Source organism: Chelonia mydas, chromosome 11, assembly GCF_015237465.2.
Source record: "Chelonia mydas isolate rCheMyd1 chromosome 11, rCheMyd1.pri.v2, whole genome shotgun sequence".
In the NCBI taxonomy this organism is placed as follows: domain Eukaryota; kingdom Metazoa; phylum Chordata; order Testudines; family Cheloniidae; genus Chelonia; species Chelonia mydas.
Window position 1 is genome coordinate 64,557,242 of NC_051251.2, and position 21,922 is coordinate 64,579,163.

Consider the following 21,922-nt stretch of genomic DNA (forward strand, 5'->3'; position numbering starts at 1 on the left):
CACACACTAGCGGATGAAGGATGGGGAGAGGGATACAACATATGCATGATCAGAGTGCTGTGGGTCCATTTTGTTTAAAATGGGTGTTTTTGACTCTTTGCTTGTAGCAGCATAGGCGCGGTGGGGGTGGTGAAAGGTTTGGAGGGTGGGGAGAGCAATGGTCAGCCCCTGAAGGAGGTTGAGTGTAAGGCATGGCGTGGAATACCCCCCTGGAGATGTTGTCATGAACGGGGAGGTTGGTGGTCAGGCTGAGTAGTTGGAGCGGAAGTGAGGCGTCAGAATCAGGAGCAAGCAAGCAGACTTGCTGATTTCCTCGACCTGCCAGGCAGAGTGGTCCATCCGGCTTTGGCTCAGCTGTGTTCTGCTCAGAGACGGGGCAGGCCCCGCTGCAAAGCCTCATTCCTGATAGATGGTTGTCAGAGAAAGCGTCAAGGTTGCTAGTGGAGCTGGGCAAACTTTTTTGTGCAAAACTTTTTTTTTTCCACTGAAAAATGCAGAGTCAGGTTGATTGAAACAATTTGGGTCAATTTCAATGACATCCCCCCCTTTGTTTGTTTGGGGTTGGTTTTGGGTTTTTTTGCAATTTTTTTCAGTTCACCGACTGAACCTAATAATCATGTGTTTGCCCAGCTCTAGGTGGCAGGAGTGGCCGTGCACAGAGGCCTTAGGGCAACGTGACAAGGGGCTCAGTTCATCATTGCCTGGGCCTTGGGCAGTCATTAGCAGCTGTGCAAGGTGGATATAAAACTCTGCCCGATCAGAATGGTTGCATTTTACACCTACTTTTCACTGGTGCACATAACTATGCGAGGCAGAGGCAACAGTGAATTGGGCCCATGGTCATTTGAATAGGGAGATGTACCCATTCACCGCCTGGATGTTAGCCACTGGTGCTACTAATTCTGGTCTTTGAGCACCAAACCATGCAGAAAACTTTAAAATAAACACAGTTCAAAATAATGATTTGCAGCGTTTGCATTTTCCAGTATTAATATACCTGAAATGAAGTTAGCAATGCCCAGCTGTTGAGATGAGAGAAAACTACTTCCATGAACAGATAATAAAGATCTGAAGCCTCTGTGGAGTGGAGAATGCCAATTAGTCTAAGGCATGTCCAAGAATTCAGTTGCTAACTGCACTTCTGTCCTACAGGATCAAAACTTCGGCCCGTAGACCCATTTTGTGCGTTAGTGTACGCTTGTGTTCAACCAAGGCATCCTTAACAAAAAGCTGGATTTTTTTTTAATTAACTACAGGAAAAATAGCCTCAACAAATTCTGCTCACTATTTATGATCAAGAAAAGCCTATTAACAATAATTGTTGGGTTTTTAGTTTTCAAAGAACCCATAATTAAATTTTTATTGTCTTATAAGTGATTAGGATTAATTGCCTCCACACTAGCTCTGGTGCTTATTATCTCCTTTAAATAGGAAGATGGCTTTTTTGCAGAATTCATTCATTTACCACAATCCCTTAGCATTACGTTGCCTGCCAAGGCAAATCCATCGCAAAGCCTGTTCACCCTATGGAATTACTAAAGTGACATGTGTTGATTTAATGTATCTTCCTCAACAGATAGGAATTAACTAAACAAAATGACTTCTCCAAGTGCTTAACCAGAAATATAAATTGTGAAAGGGAAATGGAAAGCAAAAAGGACTAGATTTTTAAAATGCCTCTCACAAGAACGGTGCATGCCTCTACAAAAGTGCTTGCGGTGCTATTAGTCCTGGACGTTGATGCCCACAAAACCACGCAGAAGGCCACACTGGACCTGAAGGGGTTAACGAGAGGCTCTGGGTGCAATCAGCCCTGGCCTGCTACAGCTGTAGAAGGTGTCACTGAAGATGGAGGAGTTAAAAGGCTGAACCCGGCTCAGGTGGGGGATGACCAGGAAGGAGAGCAGATATCTGGCTCCTGATGCAGGGAGAGAAGCCTGCTGAGTGGGAATGGGACTGGAACTGCTGGCAGACAGAGCTTCCTGGAAGGAAAGTGGGACTCCCTTAGGAAACCCAAGGCAGTGGTAAAGGAAAGCTGGGGGAAGTGAGTGTGCCCAGGATTCTCCATGCTGGTGGAGGGGCTCAGGGATAGGAAGACTCAGCTGAGTCAGGGGTGCCCTGCCCTGCCCTGCCCTGCCCTGCCTGGGGCACAGAGAAAACTCCCCTGCAGCAGAACCAGCTGGGTGGCAGGAAGTACTGAGAAGCTCTGCAGTGAGCTTAGGAAAGAGGCTTAGAGAACGCAGGGGGCCTGGGAAGAGGCAGAGGCAAAGACCCAAGACAGAGCCAGGTAGGAAGTGGTCCAGGGAGGCAGCAAGCTCATCTGTGCAGGAAACAGAGGTACTATTGTAATGCAAATAACAAAATCTTTTCTGTGAAAACAGGATGTAACCTCTTATGGAAAAGGCTTTTAGAATTTTTATATACTAAGTTTCTCTAGAAATTAACTAAGGCTTTATAGAAATTGCTCAAAAATCCTATAGAATTGTATAGAAAATCACATCTTTTGTATAGATTTGTTGGGACTAACATAATTTATTTGAGAATTCTATTCTAAAGAAGAGTTATCATTGTCTATTAACTTTTTCCATAGTTGGAAGTTGGGATGAATTTCTCAGTGTGGCTATAAATATTATTGTATAAGCAAGATATTCAGAGAAGATTTGTCTGAACAGTTTCCAGTCCAGCTGAATTATTTTGGGTGCAGGAGAACCTCAACTAAAAACAATGAATTTAATTAAAATGTGTAAATTACAGCAGGAATGCCTGGAATCATTCAATTCAGCTGGTGAACGGTCTATAGGGATTTGGGTTAGAAAGACTTACAAGGATCAAGAGGTAATACCCTACCGGGGAAAAATTAATAGACAGGACTTGAACAGATTTCCCCTTTTTGGACTTCATAGAGAAAGCTGTTTTAGATAAATGTCTGACAGAAATATCATTTTGGATCTCTGTAAGAGGACTGAAAAGTCGACCCACGGGATATAGTCATAGGCAACCTGTAGTGGGGACATGTGGGGTTTATATGCCCTCCCAGATTTCTTCTTCTCCTGGGGGGGGAGAGAAGCTCTGTCCTTCTCCCACTGCGCCTGCTGCCTGGCATACTCAGCCCCTGTCCCTGGCATCTGGGCCCAGGCAGGGAGCAGAGGGGTTAGGACCAGCCACTTCTCACACCGGCCGCTCTAGATTGCTGCTCCGTGCAGCTGGGCTCTCAGGCAGCTGCTGCGCCGCACAGAGCAGCGACCTGGAGTGGCCGGCTTCAGCCTGTGGAAGAAGCGGCTCCCTGCCTGGGCCCGGGTGCCAGGGCGAGCGGCTGAACGTGCTGGGCCACATTAGGAGAAGGACAGAGCCCCACCGCGGATAACTCTGATGCGGTGGGGAGAACGTGATGTCCCTGGGCACAGGGTGGTCACGTGTCCTCTCCTTTACATTGTGCCCTCCTGGTATCAGGAGGCACGAGTTTTCTATGGATACTACAATGTTAACATTGCCTAATCTGTAACACGGCAGACACTAAACAACACGTTCATTGCCAACGACCTGAACTGAGGGCCATGTGCTAATATATAGCCAGCCAGGCAGTGGGTGGTCAGGCCCAGGGGTGGATGTGAGAACTCAGCCTGTTAGAGCTGGGTCCAGGGTGGGCAGAGTCTAGCAAGCCAGAAGGGTAGAAGCCGAACTGGAGTTGTAAGGCAGATCCGGGGTCAGTATTGGAGAGCCAGAACCAGAGGGTCAACCCAAGTCATAAGCGGGAGGCAGAGCAGGGGTTCGAAGCCTGAAGCTGGAGGGGAGCAGAGTGGGAGCAGGGACTGGAACAAAGGAAAGGAAAGTGCTGCTGAGTACGTGGTATGGGTTGATCAGCTCGGGGGGGCCAGGCTTGTAAGCAGGGCTGCTAACCCAGCAGCCAGCCAGGGGCTGTGGCCACTCTCCTTTCCAAGGCAGAGCAGCTGGGCTCGTTGGTTGCTAGCAGTGAAGCCAGGCAGGGAGCAGGCCAGCAGCTGGTGGTAGCTGGTCTGGCCCTGACAAACGCTTAGCCAGGGGAAGTAGACTCTGCAGTACATTTCCCATCACTGCCACGACTGCTGAGTCTCCCCTGCCATTACAGGAGTGTCATTACAGTGCTTCTTCCCCTGCCTTTCGAACTTGAGACTGACATTGGCAAGAGCTAGACAGGCCCAAAGGGCCTAGACAGGGTGTGTGAAGGGGAAGATTCAAAAGCCAAACCTGGAGCCAGAGTTGAGATTTGAGAATGGCTCCTGTCATTCTAGTGCCCCAAATCGAGCGCCAGCTGCTAACTTACCCCCTCCGCCCCGGAAACCTTTGCGTTGCAGAGGCACATCTTGTGGCATGTGTGCATCTCTAGAGATGGCCTCTTTGTGAGCAGCTAAGCATATAAAAGTGGCTTGTTGAGAGAGGTTTCTATTGCACCGTATACACTGATGTACAAGAATCACTGCTGATACTATGAGTGTCAATGTATATAAAAATGCAGGCTTGTGCAAAAGAGGTTTCCTTTAGGCCTACACCTTCATTAGTGGCATTAGTTTTTGGCAACTCAGTAAACACTGTACTACGATGACTTGTTGTGACACCGGGGCCAATCTCTGGTTAGCCTCAGCTCCCTCATGGTTACATCACCAACGTTTCTTCAGCTCCCACCCTGACCCCAAGCTGTAACTACCTATTTCCTTAAACATTTCACCCTGATTTATGCCTTCAGTGCTTTCCCCACCTCCTCCAACTGACCTGTTTGCTTCAATATGCCTCTCAACCTGCCATGGTCCAGCTACCTGATGTGGTGTCAGACAAAGACCCATAATGAGTAGGCCCAGAAAAATGACCAGAGCAGGAAGCTAAAAATGCGGTGGAAACATAGAAATATTGGACTGGAAGGGACCTATTCGGTCATAGAGTCCAGTACCCTGCTATTTCAGCCAACCCCATCCTATAATCCCACTAATAAATTCATCAAGATCTATGTTAAAACCGGTTAGGTTTCTTGCCCCCACTATTCCTATTGGAAGACTGTTCCAGAGCATCACTTGTTCTGACGGCTAGAAATCTTCTGATTTCCAGGCTAAACTTATTCATGGCCAGTTAATATCCACTTGTTCTTGTGCCAACATTGTCCTTGAGCTTAAATAGCTCTTCTCCTCCTTCCTGGGAGTTTACCTTTCACAGACCTGGCTCTCTTTCTAGAGAGCCATCAAATCCCCTCTCAGCCTTCATTTTGTAAGGCTACAAGAAGTCAAGATCCTTTAGTTTTCCATCATAAGGTAGGCTCTCCATTACTCTGGTCAGCCTAGTAGCCCTTTTCTGTATCTGTTACTGTGGAGGTCATTCCCCACATGTAAATGGCTCTCTCTTTAGCCTCCAAGCCCTGAGTCTGTATTAGAGCTGGTCATAAAATGCGGAAAATGTTCCATAAAGAATGTCAAATGCTATGAAAATGTTTTGCTTCACTTGAAATTGTTTCATTTATGGATTTCCCCCCCCCACAAAACCATTCAAAACCATAAATTTTTGATTCATATCAAATTGAATTGAAATAAGTTTTCAGGGTTTTTTTTGTTTTTATTCCTTTTGTCTCTTCCTTTTCCACTTTCTTTAGGGATTGGAAATAACTGATGGGACTAAAATGAGGGCTCTCTCTCTAAATAAGGGAGATTTTGAGGGAGGCTCTGGTATTCTGCACTCGAATTCAAGCTTTCGTGCTCTTGCCACTATATATCACACAAACAAAATCATTTGCCTCTTCACTAACTTGGAGCAATCACATCTATCCTTCCATTTGCCTCCTGTGATGGGGTGTCCACCTCTCACAAGATTGGAAGGAGTTAAGATGGCTCTGAGGGCCATTTAATTCCATAGGCTGCACCTATCAGGGAGCAGGGAATTTGATTGAAAGCTGGCTTAGCTGAGCAGGAGGGTCGTAGAAAGCCAGGAAACTGGCAACAGACAGGCGCTGCTGGGAAAGGCTGCAGTCACTCCCTGGGAAGAATAAGTTGGAGCTGGTACGCCCAGAGAAAGGGGAGGAACCAGAAGAATAGGAAGCAGTCCAGGGAAGGAGTAGCAAGTGCTGGGAGAGTAAAGCTCGGAACGGCTGGGTTGAGGGTCCCTGAACTGGAACCCAGGGTAGTGGGTGGGTCTGGGTTCCCCTACCAGCTATTGGACCTGGCACAGGCCAGGCAGAGGACAGTGGACTGCCTGGGATGGTTTGTCCTGGAAAGACTTGATTATGTTTACCCTGGAAGGAAGAACCATGGAGTGACCTGACTGGAGGGCTAACTCCTGAAGAGGAAGCTGCAGTTCCTAGAGTGAGAGGGGTCTGCAGAACGAGAGGACAATAGGAAAGAGACTGCCAGGGGAGGGTGCAATACCTGTCTGGAGCTTATCCCTAGGAGGGCCAGGAGGAGATGCCACAAGAGGTGAGTGGATCCTGTGACACCTCCCAAATAAGTTTCCTCCTCCACCCTCTTTCATTTGAAGTATTTGGGAAAATTTCCACCTTGGGGCCAACAGTAGACCTCAAGTAATCACGTATGCCGTGTTGTTGAGCCATGTCAGTCCTAGGATATTAGAGAGACAAGGCAATTAGTTCAATAAAAGATATTACCTCACCCACCTTGTATCTCAGTTAATCATGACAATTCATCTACCCTGACCAACTCAACTCAGCCTAATTTACTGATCCTTTTGTTTTAAAATGTTTTGCCCCATCAAGATTTTTTTTTCTTCCAAACTAACTTCTGGAGAAAAATCACTCTCTTGTTTGTTTCTCGGTAACTGGCTTTTCTTAAAGTCATAGCCCCAGATTCTACCATAAGATCCCCCTGTGTCCTGGGTCCACCTAATGTAACAGGTTGCGATGATTCTTGGGGGTCTGGTGGCTGGCAGATGAGATTTTTTTCCCCTCCTCCTCCATCTTTCTTGTTTTTCTTCGTTCCCTGTTTGTGTTCAGACTACCCGACATGCAATGCTTTCTTGAATTACACTGCAGATGTAAAAGTAAGAATGCCAGAAACCAATAATGAAAACAAGCTGATTTTGTTCTCAAAGTAATTATCACTGTAAACAATTATCAGTATTAATACCAATGATTAGAGCTGGTCAAAAACACCAGTTCATTGGGATTTTAATGAGTCCCTTTTTATAATTTCCAACAAACATTTTTTGAAATTTTCAACCAAACAGCCAAACTGTTTTTTTTCCAATTCCATTGTTCATTGTTTGTTTTTTAGTTAATATTTATTTTGAAAACTGAAACTTCTAACCAAAAATTGAAAGTTAATGTTCCCCCTTTAGCAAATTTTAAAATTCATTTTTCAATAAATTACAAATGTATCCTGCTGAATGATGTAATAAAAGAGAGAAAAGGACTGAGAGAAGAGGAGGAAACATTAGGGAAGTGCATATTTCCTGTGATGCATTTGGATCTATCTTTATCTCACGGAAAAGAACTCCATATTACACAACTGACTATCGACTGCCCAGAAAAGAGGGCTCCCCTATAAAACAGCATCTGAAATATACTCTGTCATTTCTTTAAGAGAACGTGATGAGCAGTCTTTGCGCTCGCTAAGTAATGCCCTCCTGGTAATCACTATTTTAAGATTTTAATGACTTTCCTGTTTTGTGGTTCTTTGACCAGCCAGCTGCTGAGTAAGGGAAGGTCATGACGTAAATAAAACCAAAAGTTTATGTCCACCTTTAAGGCCAAACAAATCATGGCTCATCAAATGCCACCCCAAACCAATTTGCTGAGAAGTTTTATGGAGCAAACACTTTTTCATTACTCTAAATAAGCACTTCTTTTGCCCTTCTACCTGCAGTGGCCCAGTGGTAGTAGCTCCTTCACATTCCTGACCAGCCAAACTGGTGTATGCCCACAGAACTTGCCCAGTGCATCCTGGGACAGGACATAAAGATTTACAACAGCTGAGGAGCTAGCTCCTAAATTCTCCCATCAGGTCACAATAATAAAAGGTGGCTTAATTGCTGAGCTATATTGGAAATGGTGTTTGTGACGTTATCTCCCTGACTCAGACAGAAGCGCAGAGGATGGAATTCTGCCAAGCAATCAAAGCCCCACTGTTCCTATACGGGCTTTAATTACTTGCCACATTACAGGTGAGCCTGAATGAGACTGGCAGTGATGCCAACCCCAGCACAGCTGTTTTCATCCATGATGAGTGGAAATGGCTGCAAAAATACTGTACAAGGGTGGCTAATAAATTGGATTTTATTAGCCATACTTATTAGAAGTATTTACAGGCGAGTGCACTGATAGGCATTTTGATGGGGGCAGTGTTCCTTAATTATGATCTCTCTGGGACTACAAAACAATGGAAAGAGAGCCAGAAACCTGGAAAACATAATGCATGCATATGTCAAGTCAAGATTTATATTCAGATAGCAAATAACTGCTTGGCAGCAGGTATTTTTAGCTGTTGAAGCCATTACAATATTGGCCTCGTTCAGCCGTTTGTTTGCTTGTTTAAAGCAGATTGGTAATGCTGATGATTCACAGCTGTTTGCGATCATGACAAGAACGCATATGCTTGTTTTTTGTTGTCTCCCCCCAAGCCCTGTTCTGAACAGAACAGGGCTGGCCTCTGAGGTTCTGAGGCTTGCCTGGATACAGGTGGATACATCAAGCCCACAGTGCTAATTTACTACTTCTGCTCCTGCCCTCTGTCCCATGTACTTTGGCTTCCCTTTGTCTGAGTTTCTTATTCTGATGGTTATTCGCTGTATTATGGTAGCCCCTAGAGACCAAACTGATATCCAGGTGCTGTGTACACACATAGCAAGAGACAGTCCTGCCCTGAAGCGTTAAGCTAAAGACAAGACAGGGCCAGGGAGGAGAAGTGATCTGCTCAAGGTCACACAGCAGATCAGTCAAGGCTGGAATCTGTCTCTTCTGAGTTCCATGCTAACGGCTTTACGCTAGGCCTCACTTTTCCTGGACTGGCCTTTTATAAGTTTCCTGTACGTCTTAGCTTCCATGTCCTGAGGCATGAACTGGTATATAATAGTTTATGCTATAAATCAGAGCTGTCTCCCACGCTGCTTCCAGCTAATGATATTAACAATACAGTCTCTGGACGGGCTGGTTGCCAGGGCTTGGATGGAGGTTGTGCTGTCTTCTGATGTTGGTAGCCTTACATTCTGTACTATAATGATCGCCGTGCTGTAATTGCCATAATGACAGTAGAAAATTGTTTGATCTCAGAATTAGGGGACAATAAAGAGCCACTGTAAAAAATGCCCCCGTGCTTTCATGTGCATTGTCTCTTTAATGACTCTAATTTGGATGTGCTCAGCTGACAGGTAAAGATGCACTTCCATCTACTAGCCCTGCAAACTCAGTCTGAACTGCTCGAGTCATGCTGGGTTCTATACTTTTTATGCATAATTGCCAGTAATAAATGTTCTGCTGGCAAATGATGCTCTCAATGGCACCTGTGCAAACCCATTGTCTTCAATCGATGTACACAGGTGTAACTGATGGGCGCTTAGTAAACAATTCTGGGGGAGATGCATATGAAGGAGCAGAAGCTATATTGTTGTCTTAGCTGTCAGCTCTCCAGGGCTAACCACAGCAAGAAGAAGTAACCTGTCTTTTCACTATAGAAAGAAGAGAATATTTTGAATGCAAGTCATGTAGGGCCAGATTTTTAAAGGGATTTAGTGGAGATGGGTGAAATTTTTGAGCCAAAACTTTTTTCATCAAAAAACCGCAGATTTGGTTGCACTGGAAGGGGCACTGGTTTCACCAAATTGCTTGTGTTTAAAAATAAAATACATAGCATTTGGAAAACTCAATGTTTTGATTTTTTTTTAATTCAAAATGACTGTTTAGAAATGTCCTTCATTATTTAAAAAGACTGCTATATATGTACAAAATAGAGAGATGACAATATACAAATATATAACTTTAATAAACTGGTCAAAATTGAAATGAAATGTTTTGGGTTGACCTCAAATGGTGTTGTGGGGTTTTTTTTTTTTTTTGTTTGTTTTTTTTGGTTACTGGTCAATTTGCTGAATTTTTCCTCCCACTTTTCAGAATTGCCAGTGCATCAAAAAACTCAGTTATTTGCACACCTCTTATATTTAGGTGCCTGAGGACACACAAAGTCAATGTGAATTAAATGCCTAGGTGCTGTTGTAAATCCAACTGTCTGCATTTTTAGGCACCTGAATCCCTTTAAAAGTCTGGCTCTTAATCTTTCTTTACCTCAGCTCCCCACAAGTAAAACAAACATAATAACTCTTCCCTTGTAAGGATAAGTCCATTAACAGCTGTGATGCATTCACAAACAATGATTATGATGATGGAGTCCTGCCACAAGACCCATTACATTTAGTTGAGTCTTTCCATTCACTTTGATGGGTGCTGAATTTGACTGGTAAGCAAAGGCTGTAGCTGCCCCAGGGATGTTATCTGATTATGAAGCACATCATCCCTCCCATCTATGGAAGGAAGGAGAAGTGTCCATGAGACCTTCTCTCTGTGAAGATGGAGACCATGCTCTAGTCATGGGTTCTTTAATGGCAACAGGTGATCTGGCCCTGAGGAACCTTCCACTGATGGGCTCAGAGAGAACAACACCCCCCCAAACATCATGCTGGGATATTGGTTGAGTGTTGACTTTGAAGGAAAAGTACCATGTTATTGAACCATTGAATTCTAGACTTTCTTTAGAGGTCTCCTGTTCAAGTGTTCACCAGATCTGACCCTACTTAACGTACAAGATCAGCATGAGACAATATGCCTGCAGAAGGCATGCAAGATTTCACAGAATTCAAAAGTTTAGCAATAGGAAACAGTACTATGCAGTCCTACCCATCTTTCTTATAAATTTTATGAGCCCCTATTTCCAAACAAACAAGCTCTGCAACTTTTTTTGGTTTATAGAGTGGCGTATTAATTTAATCAGCTGAACAGAGAAGGAAAACAATGAACAGGGATAATTAAAGCCCAGCTCTGTCAATCTGAATCTCAAAGTTAAGGGGAAAGTTTGTCTTCTTTGTGTGATTAGTGTGGTGATGATGGTGGCCATATGTGTTAACATCTGTACTGGAAGATTTAGGACTAATCATGCAGAATGAATGAGACTCACACAAATGCAGCTCTAAGTCCCTCCATATGCTGTGTGAGAAATTACAGGTGGCTCCCATGCTATGGGAGAGGGACATATGGTCTGATCTACAAAGAGGTGGCTTTGTCTGACTTTGAAATTAAGGACCAAGAAAGTTTTAGACAAGACAAAATATTTAATTGGAGAGTTCCAAGCATTCTAACATCATGTAGCTAGATAAAAACACTTTTCTGCATGGTGTAATGAAATGGGTCTCCAACTTTTCCATAATGTGACACCATGTTAGTGTGTGGGGGGGAAAGGTTTGGGAAACACCACTCATAGCTCCAGGGCTCCCTTCATATTTAGTCATAAAGAAAAGGAGGATGGTCACAACTTCCCCAGACATATCCACGAACTGAGGGTAAGGACCATGGGCTGAGAAACTATGTTGTAGTGAATTCCAAGACTTGTGTTCAGGCCTACCTTGCAATCAATGGTGAAACTCCCATTGAGTTCAATATTCAGAATCAGGCTCTTTGTCTGGTTGGGCTGCCATATGTGGAATGAAGACTAGCTAACCCTTACTGGGTTTGATCCAGACACAGCGTTGTGGATGTAGAACCAAAGGACCACTAGGGGAATCAGATTCATGCACTCAATACTGGCTCAGTGGAGTTACTCTACTTCAGACCTACCTAGAATTCCCCCGTCCCTAGCTTTTTTGCTTTGGTATCCATCATCTATGGGTCCAAACCTGTAGGTTTAAATGTGGCTATTTTGCTAGGCAAGGGGTTGCAGGCTTTTGCCCATAATTACAACTTCACAAAGATAAAATAAAAGTGTAAAATAAAATGAATAGGGTGATCACACAGGGAATTTGACTGGAGTTGCTGATACATGTGATGTGGAAGACTTTGAGGTTTACTTTGGTGCAGTAAAGGACCACACTCTTCCTTCAAAGACAGGTGTGACCTCCACTGTAAGTCAGTGGGAGCCACGTGCAGATACAGTACACGACAACAGAATTTAGCCTCTAGTATTTACTGCATATCACAGTAGCCGGGCCAAATTCATGTGCTGATGTGTATACCCCTTATTGAAATCAATGGGGTATAAATCAGTCCAGAATTCGGACTGGTTGCAGCCTTTTGTTTATTACTCCAAAATTCAAAAAAGATTTGGAATCTTGGATGATCTGATTAGATTTGAAATCCACCTCAGATGCAGCTTGATCATCATTGCTTAAAATTCCTAGCAATCCAGCCTTCACTTCCTCCCAGATTATTGGCTTTTCATATTGCTGAAGTACAGTGTTTTCATCCGGATGCATATGTTTTGATTTCTTTCTGGCAAATTTTCTCACTGCAAATCGAGCCCATTCAGCCAGTTTTAGATAACCGCTATCCAGATAATATTCTCTAATGATCATTTTCCCCAGTGGAACAGAGTTATAGCGCTTTCCTTATTTCTGCCAAGTGCATCTGATTCTACCACAGAGCCAAACACTGCCCTGCTATTATAGTAGTACAGATGGTTGTGAAACACAAAATCTGAATTGGAACATTCCCAGTCTCTGAAAGTGCTTTTTTGTCCAGGTTTTTGGTTTAGTCCTGTCCCTGTATTTTATGTTTCCTTTTAGTGAAGTTGAGAGATGCCAGTGTTTTGGCTTTCTCACAAACACTGAGGGCTACATTTTGATCAGGTTTCATGGGCGGGTGGGGGAACCATTTGCAACTTAGAATGTGAGCAGGAAGTGCGCACACACACAAAGGATTTTCCATTGTGGTCGTTGCGTACAATGAAATGGGCAGAGTTGTGGGTGTGGCCTTGGGATAGGCACGCACTATCTATTTTTAAAAACTGCTTGGGATCCACTTAGGCCAGTGGTCCCCAAACTGTGGGGTGTGCCCCCCCCGGGGGAGGGCATGGAGGAATGTTGTGGGGGAGAGGCAGAGTGAGGCCCAAGCCAGACCTCATGGTGTGTGGGGAGGGAGTGCCAAGCACCCCTGCCCCAGCCCCATCCTCGGCCCCATTACCCCTGTCCATGTCCCTGCCCTTGGAGCTGTGGCCCTACTCTCAGCCCCAGCTACTGAGGGGTGGGGGGCACAGATAGGGGCAAGGTTGGGGTGCGACCCTGAAAAATTTGGGGACTACTGACTTGACTTTGGCAGACACAAGCTAGGAGGCACAAGGAGAGATGGTTGCCACCCAGCTGTCTGTTGGTTGCCCCAGTTCAAAAGAGGTGGGGTACACACAGGCCCAGGGATTTCAGAGGGGAGCAGGTGGGACTGGTGGGTGGGTTTTGCAGTGGTAGTGGCAGGAAGTAAGCAAGGCTGGGGTAGAATGCCAAGGAAAGAGCAGCAATGCTGAACCCATTTTCTCTGAGGGAGTGGAGTCAGGGCATGCAGAGGGAGGATGACATCACTGGGAGTAGCCCATCAGCCTTTTCCACATGCCTGTGCCCAGTGGCAAGTAGTATATGTTAATCATCAAGGAGCCAGTGATGAGGGTTAGATTGGATTGTTTGTCACACAATTTGCAATTTCCACCGACTTTATTTTTGAAAGTGGTGGGTTCTCATAATATACCTCCGCAGACAGGGTGTGCAACTGGACGGGGGGGAAGCATGCAGGAGCCGCCTGGGCAGCACGCACGTCCTGGCCTGTAAAGCTGGGGCACGAGCTATAGTGAAACCAAGGAGCTGGTCGCCCTTCCGCCTTGGTGGATGCGCTGTTCCTTGTGGGGCGGGTCTGACTCTATTCCTAATCTCTTCTGGAGTGCGGCAGCCCAGAGGGGGTTTCTGTAGCCACTCTCCGGCAGGGTACCTGAGCCCCGTAGCACAGGGGGAGGGGGATGTCTTAGGAACGTGGAGGGAGGCAACAGCACAGACTCTTGAGTGAGCTGCAATGTCAGGGTGTCCCATCTTAAGCGCTGAGCTAAGTGAAAGGGCCGGGAGGTTGGAGTAGCTGGGAAGAGGCCTGGCAGAAAGGACTCGGGGGTAGCCAGTGAGGGGGGGAGTGTGTGACAGTATTGTTCTTCCCTTGCGCAGGGCTGGGGAGAGCCAGGGCTGGATGGGGAATAGGTGATGGACTTTTCAAGCCTTTTACCAAGTCACCGATGGATTTTGGGTGCGCAGCATGAGACACCATGAGCAGGCCTGCTTTTTTTCACAGGCTGGGTTCCCAGCACATTCTGTAGGTCAGGTCTCTTGAAGGTGTCTCAAGCTGGGAGCCAAAAATTAGAGGAACCCCGAGTCATTAGTCATTGTTGAAAATCTTGGCCTACGGTAATGATTCAGAGGCTGGGAGCAGAAGCTGTGCAGCACTGCGTGTGGCCCCCCCTGCCCTGCCGTGCCCTGCTGAACCCTGGGGGGCAGATTCCATCACTTCCCAAAGCTGCCATTGGCTACTGGATTCAACTTTGCTGGAGCATGGTTCCCTCTCCCATCCTGGTCCTAGGTCCATCCTTATCTTGTTAACCTTGCCTCTCCATTAGCACAGAACTGTGCAAGAGGGAATATTTTTATAAACATAATTATGGCTTCCAACCTGTGATGGGGGGGAGGGATAGCTCAGTGGTTTGAGCATTGGCCTGCTAAACCCAGCGTTGTGAGTTCAGTCTTTGAGGGGGCCATTTAGGGATCTGGGGCAAAAATTGGGGATTGGTCCTGCTTTGAGCAGGGGGTTGGACTAGATGACCTCCTGAGGTCCCTTCCAACCCTGATATTCTATGATTCTATATTTGCCACACTGGCCCTGAGAGGGTAAATTAGGCCTAATTAACTGCCAAGGCTGCACTTGGAGGAGGAGCCAGGGAGTAGGGATTGATTAATTAGACATGAGGCTCAGCTGGGTAGGGAGAGGCAGGACCTAGAGGCGTTACCTAGGGAGGTGGTGGAATCCCTTTCCTTAGAAGTTTTTAAGGTCAGGCTTGACAAAGCCCTGGCTGGGATGATTTAGTTGGGATTGGTCCTGCTCTGGGCAGGGGGTTGGACTAGATGGCCTCCAGAGGTCCCTTTCAACTCTGTTATTCTATGATTCTATGACTATGTAAGCCAGGAATCTGGAACAGTAGGGGGTTGCGGGGAAGGAGTTTGCAGTCACTCCCTGGGACGTGGGAGGTTAGTGGCTAGAGGCAAGTAGCCTCCTCCCTGGGAAGGGAGGATTAGGACTGGCAAACCCAGACAAGGAGGGGAACCACAGAGGTAGGCAAGGCTCAGGGGAAAGAGCAGCGAGATACGGGGGTAGGTTGAACCTTAGCTGCCAGTGAGAAGGCTCCTGCGACAGGACGCAGAGCAGAGGGTGGGCCCGGGTCCCCCTACCAGCCGCTGAGGAAGTGACACCGGCAGGGCAGTGAGCAGGAAAGTTGCTTGAGCCCATTTGTCAAGAAGGACTTTGATACCCTAGATGGGGGGAACACTTATGATGACCTGGCTGGAGGGCTGAGTCATGAAGAGGAAGCTGCAGTTCCTGGAGTGAGAGGGGCTGCAGGGCGAGAGAGGATGGGTGAAGACACCACCAGAGAAGGGTGCACTGCCTGACCAGAGCTCATCCCCAGAGTGACCCAGGAGGAGGCACCACTTGCACTGAGTGGATCCCGTGACACAACCCTTCAAGATTTCCAGTGTTGTAGCATCTAGGAGCTCCAGTCCTGGACGAGGGCCCTGTTGTGCTAGGCGCTGCACATACCCAGAAGGAAAAGACGATTTCTGCCCTAAAGATCTCACAGTCTAACAACATGACAAAAGTTTATTGGATGGGTCCCAAATCCAATAACCGGTGACAAAGTGAACCATCGAATGCATTATGCTAGAGCAGCAAGTTTGCAGACTGTTAGCAGCAAACTTTAAAGTTTAATGTGGAATATTTATAAATTCCTTTTGTCTTTAATGTTCCATGAGATTAGCTGATGGTGCATTTTTTTTTAAAAAATGTAGTAAAACATGAAATATATCCCTTTAAATGGCCCAGAATGTATTGTCGTAAGGCTCCACATTAGTATTGGCCTTCTGGGGGTTCAGGGTAAGACTGTTTCAGGAAATAATTAGCTGGGTCACTTGTACAACTTTTATGTAAAGTTTTATGACATTGGAACAAGTCCTGCCTTCTTTACAAAAGGTCTGATTCTGCTCTCAGTTGTATCAGGTTAATCAGGATTGACTCCAGTGAAGCCATGGGACCACTGTGCTGTCTGTGGAAGTGAGATCGGGGCAAGAGATTTTTGCTCAGGCCAAACTCCCATTGAAATCAGTGGACCAGTTTCTGGTCTCAGTTACACTGGTGTAAATTCATTGTAACATTGCATCTCCATTGCCTTCGCTGGGATCACTCTGGATGTATGCAGAGATATTACCAAGGCCAGAATCTAGAGCAGTGGGAGTAAAAAAAAAGCAGTCAGGATTTGGCCTCAGATGAATAATTCTGTGGTCCACTCAGAATACGAGGAAACAGCAGTGTTCTGAATGCCCAGTGTAAACACAAGCTTGTTTTTACAGAGAAGAGTTTAACTGAACTCAACATGCAAATTGTGGTATAATTAGAAAACATAACATTTCCTTAAATGGCCACGGCAATTTCACAGTTTTGCGGGGACTGGGGTCAATTTTTTTTTTTAACTGAAGATTCCAAGAGACGAGCCCAGTTCTAGGCACGTTCACACCTGAAGTCAGTGGGCCAGATTCTGATCTCACACTGGTGTAAATCAGTAATAATTGTGTTGAAGTCAATGGCACTGCCCCAGTCTACAACCAGTGTAAATGAAATCAGTCAGGGCCCTTGAGAGGACTTGTATAATGTGAGTAGGGCACGCCGAGCCAGGCTCTGAGTTAGCACTGTAGCCCTGGCTCAGCAAAGCACTTAACTACGTGCTTAACATTAAGCACATGCTTAAGTCCCTCCCAGCCAGTGCCCTGTCTCCAACCGTGGCCAATCTCTGAGGAAAGCGAAAAAAGGAAAACTTTCCTTCCTGACCCCTGCAGGTGAATCACAAGGTTTGATTATAGTGATTGTCTCAATGCAGAATTGCAGGTGTTTTGAAAATGTTGAGGGTAAGGCAGGCAATCGGGTTCTCCCCAGGCCCTATACAGGAAGGGGATAAATAGGGGGACTTCAGTAGTGCCAGGATTTCACCCCTTGTGTTTTGGGTTTAGCTGAGTGACTGGTAGAACTATTTTTATAGGTGTAGCAAGGGCAGGCAGTGACTGGTCTCTCCCAACCCACCTGGTGGCATGAGAATGGCTTCTGCCTGGTACGGGCACAATCCATTTGGTCACTCCTGCTCTGCTGGGTAGTCCAGCTCTGGCTCGAAGCAAAATGGCCTGTAACCAACTGCGGTGTCTGTTAAATACTGTAAAATGGAAAGTGCTCTGTAAATGATTAATCACCAGGTTAAATAATTGATGCTGAGCTGGGAAATAGCTTCCCTTCAATAATCTCTTCTGACCCAGGCCTTCATTTAAGCAGCCTTCAGGAAATGGCCATTAAATGGGTGGGAGAAGCAGCCTGGTTTCTTTTTCCTGACATGGTTTATGTATTAGAATGTAATGTTTATATAACACTAACAGTCAATGATGCTCTCTTCCCCAACTTCAACTTGCATACTGTGGACGGGGTGGAAGAGTCTCATCTGTGGGCCAGACTGCTAGCCTTGCTCATGCTGAATAACAATTTACACCAGGAGTAGCCCTATTCAAGTCAATGTCAACTGTGTGTGGAGTAGGGTTGCCAACTTGATTAATATTTTAAAAATGGACATTCCAGCAGGCGTGCTGGAACTTCTCCCACCCCGCCTTTTCCCCCATGCCTCCATGATCTCCATCCACTCTTCTTCCCCTCTCCCCCGTCACTTGCTGCTTTTCCCCTTCCACTCCCCCTCGCCCGTGTCAAGAGGGAATCGCCTGTGAAGCCAGGGCTGGGAGCTGCAGTTGCCCGACGCACATAGGAGGTGGCCCTGGCTGAGTAGGGGCTGGCATGGGTGATGACCCAGAACCTCCCTGCTTCCCCCACTTTCAGTAACCGGACATTGGGTGGGTGTCCTGTCAGTAACTCTGACTGGACACTGTTGGGTCCCCTTTTCGACCGGACTTTCCAGTCAAAAACTGGGCATCTGCCCACCCTAGTGTGGAGTAATGTACTACTCGTGGTGAAGAAGAGTGTCCTGGTCTAGCCCCCTGTGTTATTACATTGGATCTTGTTCTCCTTTGTTTCTAGTTTATTTGCTCGGATGGGACACCTTTTCTGGATGAAGAGAACTAAGATGAAAGGCAGAGCAACTGAGAACTCTTCTTCTTTTCACCACAAAAATAAATGAGGAACAAAGAGGATTAACAGGGAATATTTTTTTGTGGGAAATTCCAAAGAAGGGAGTTTCCTTCCAAAAATACAAGCCAATATTTTTCTAAAGTGACTAGTGATTTTGAGTGCCTCAGTTGTTGGGTGCCTTAGATGGACACCTGGCTTCAATAAGGTGCGTACTGCCTTACTTCATGATGCTGACTTCTTGGATCGTGGATGGCAGCACAATGGGGAGAACGGCTGCCACGGGGATGCTATGCCTTCTCCCCACAAAAGGGGGGCAGGGCAGTTTTTACTGGCTCCACCCCTCCCCTCCCCACCCCCAGCTAGTATAGCTACCCAGACCTGACGGGACGTGCAAGCAAGAAACAGATACTGAATCTCTGGGAAGCCAAACGTGACTCAGTCTGTCTGAGGCAGCAAGAGAAGGTGCTTCCCCCAGAGCTCAGGGCATGGGCCAAAACCACGGCTGAGCCTGTAGAAAGAACACAGAGAATAATTTGGCTGAATTTTTCTAAAGAGGGTTGTCACCCCTCGAATGGCTCTCCCTTTGCCTTGTGGAATTTCCTGTTCTCCCAACACCCAGCTGCCCACTTCTGTGGCATGTTGGGGCAGGGGTGGGGGCAGTTACAGAGACTAACCTCGAGACTAGGGGGTTCTCAAACTGGGGGTCGTGACCCCTCAGGGGATTGCAAGGTTATTACATGGGGGGTCAGAAGCTGTCAGCTTCCACCCCCAAATCACGCTTTGCCTCCAGCATTTATAAGTGTTAAACATAATGGGAGGGCTGGGGCGGGTTCGCACTCAGGTTTTCTGTGTGAACGGTGTCGCCAACGCAAAAGTTTGAGAACCGCTGCTCTAGACTGCTGGACAAGCTGAGACCTGGCAGTGTCAAGTTCAACTCTCTGAATGTTACAGTTAAACACACGTGCCAGCTAAAAGCATTCATTTGGCAGCGGACCTGGAAAAAAGCCACTATTGTAAGGGTTAATACCAGGACATGGCTCCTGGACCCATTGAAAACACTTCATAAAGCCAGCAAAGCGAATTATACCCAGTCCTCGAAAGCCAGACCCCAAGCAAGCAGGCTAAACTCACAGCTCCACTAATTCAAGTGGAAGGAAAGCAAAATGCCTGCAGGTATTGCCATGCAGTGGGACAATTCCTATCCGTGTTTTCTATTGTAGCTGTTTCCTGTGGTGGGTTTTTTTTTTTTCCCTCTTTTTTTCTGTTCTCCAGTGCTAGGTAAATAAGAGTAACACACTCTTATTCTTTCTGGGAGCTCATGTTTCTCTACACTGCACTGATGCTTGCTCTTATTGTTACCAGCGATGGTGGGAAAATGACAGTGCCTTGCCCCGTAGGGAGCCCCAGCAGGCGTTGGGCAAGTAACACCTGACCATTAAGAAAACTCCAGAATGAGGATTCCCTCTGTGCACTCCTCCCGCCAAGCTGCCAGGGCTCCAGGCTGAGCTGTGCTGGCTTCTCCGTGACAGAAGCTCTGAGCCACCTTGATGATGATTCCTTGATGACAATTTCACAGGCTGTCAGTGACCGTTGTGCCTGAGTGGGCCTGCTGAAGGGTAATGGGATTTAATTGCTCTTTGGAGGAGAGGAGACACTAATTTTTTTTTTTTTGGCACTGTGAGATGCATTTTAAAAAGAGCTTTATGAGGTGAGGCGGGAAGGGGGAAGGGGAGTGGAAATGGATATTCATTTCTACAGGGGGCTGAAGCAGCTTTGGAAAGCAAATAGAATCCCAAAGGTATTTTTAAAGTCCTTTGTCGATCAGGGAGCAGATCCTCAGCCGGTGTGCTATGTTGGAGCCAGTGGAGTTAGGCTGATCTACTCCAGTTAGAATCTAGCCCACCCCCCCCCATCTGTATTTTGTTTCTTTGGCATTTCTGTTGCTTCGGTGTGTGACGATCACCCCCAATAGGAGGAGGCAAGGTTTGCAGCGCAAGGCTAATTTGCTTGCTCATCAGCTCTGGAATTCCAACCTGCTTTTGGTCCTAAGTGACCTGCATTTGATCATATCGCTCCCGTCACTAGTGGATGTCTGTCCAGATGGCACAATTGCCCCCACAATTTAATTTGGCACCATCTGGCTTTCTCTGCTCAGTGTATGAAATAGCAGGGGGCATTGGCAGGCCAGAGAAGAAGGGCAGATCTGACAGAGTTACTGTGGGGCGAGCCTGTCCAAACTGTGCCTGGCACCAGCCACTGATACCAGTCTCTCTCACGTTCATGGGCATTAAAATTCACTCCCTCTCTGGGAAATAAAAGGAAAACTTAGCCCCTTCCATCCCCAGCAAGCGTTCTGAAAATGGTGCAAGGTCACACGAACTTTTCCTCTTTGTTCTCCTTCCCTGCTCTCTTGACTGGCGAGAGGGGCCCTGGCAAATCCTATTTATTCATTTTTCATTCTTAGCTGTGCATTTGAAACTCTAACTAGTGCCAAGGGAAATGAGCAGCAGCCTCCCACTGGCAGAACCCCCTCAAAGAGGCAAGGGACCATCAGAGATACTGATTGCAGTGCGGGCTTGCACTATCAAAGAACCAACAGTTTTGCTCCATACCTGGAAGGACCATAAAGCACACTGCATTGGAAACAGCCTAAATTAAAAACACCACTGATGTTATCTGTTGCAGAAATATTGATCTTTGTTAAAAATAGTCTTTACTGCTTGTTTCACACTGCTCCTGCAATTTCTTATTTATTAAGAGCTCTCTTAAGGAAAGTCACCATCCTGAGCTTAAACATTCCTCCTTAATACACCCTTTCTAATATGTAGCCTAAATCTACTTTGTTTGTTTGCTTCTCCCGTGTGTTTTTTTTTTTTTAAATTCCAGCAAACAAATCATTTCTTTTCTAACTTGTTTGGAGGTAATGAAATTGCAGGAAGCTCTTTTATGGTATATGTTTTAAGAATACTGTTGAAGCAAGCTAAGATAATGCTGTGGGTAATTAAACCTCATGCTTCACGATGTGAGATGATTGACTTCTTTTCGTCTCCTTTCCCCTCCCAAGTGCAGTTCTGCACAAATATCTAGGTGCTATAGGGTGTGGGAAGTGTCACCTTCCTCTGATGCAATGGGTATTAGCCAATGACAGAAGTAGTACTCTGGACTATATAAACCCATGATTGCTAGTTGCTATATGGTGTGGGGAATGATACTTTCCTTGGGAGCACTATTTATCAATGTCAGAGGCAGTATTCTGAACAAGAGCTGGATGAATCTTGGGGGGTAAATAGCTTATTTGAAGAAAAATACAGTTTTGGGTTGACCAAAACTATCTGTGAATTCAGGTCAAATTCAGTGAATACTTTTGCTGAAATTTTTCTTTTTACATTTCAAAAAAGTTGAAACATTTCATTTTGACGTTTTCTAAGCAAAATGTTTAGGCTTTTTCACTTCAAAATGATGATTTGTTTTGAAAGTTAGCTAGGTCCATTTTTAAAAAAAGTTTTAACCCCCCAACCCAAAAACAATGGGTAGGGGGAGAAATTCATTTTGAATTGAGTGAAACATTTTGTT

The 21,922-nt window shown here is 46.0% G+C and overlaps 1 long non-coding RNA gene across 1 annotated transcript; it reads left to right on the forward strand.

Annotated features, from left to right (window-relative positions):
- Positions 1-1,887: 1,887 nt before the first annotated feature.
- On the forward strand, positions 1,888-21,222 carry LOC122462491. The gene is made up of 2 exons (XR_006285048.1): positions 1,888-2,044; positions 18,299-21,222. It is a non-coding gene; the product is annotated as an uncharacterized LOC122462491 (long non-coding RNA).
- Positions 21,223-21,922: the final 700 nt, after the last annotated feature.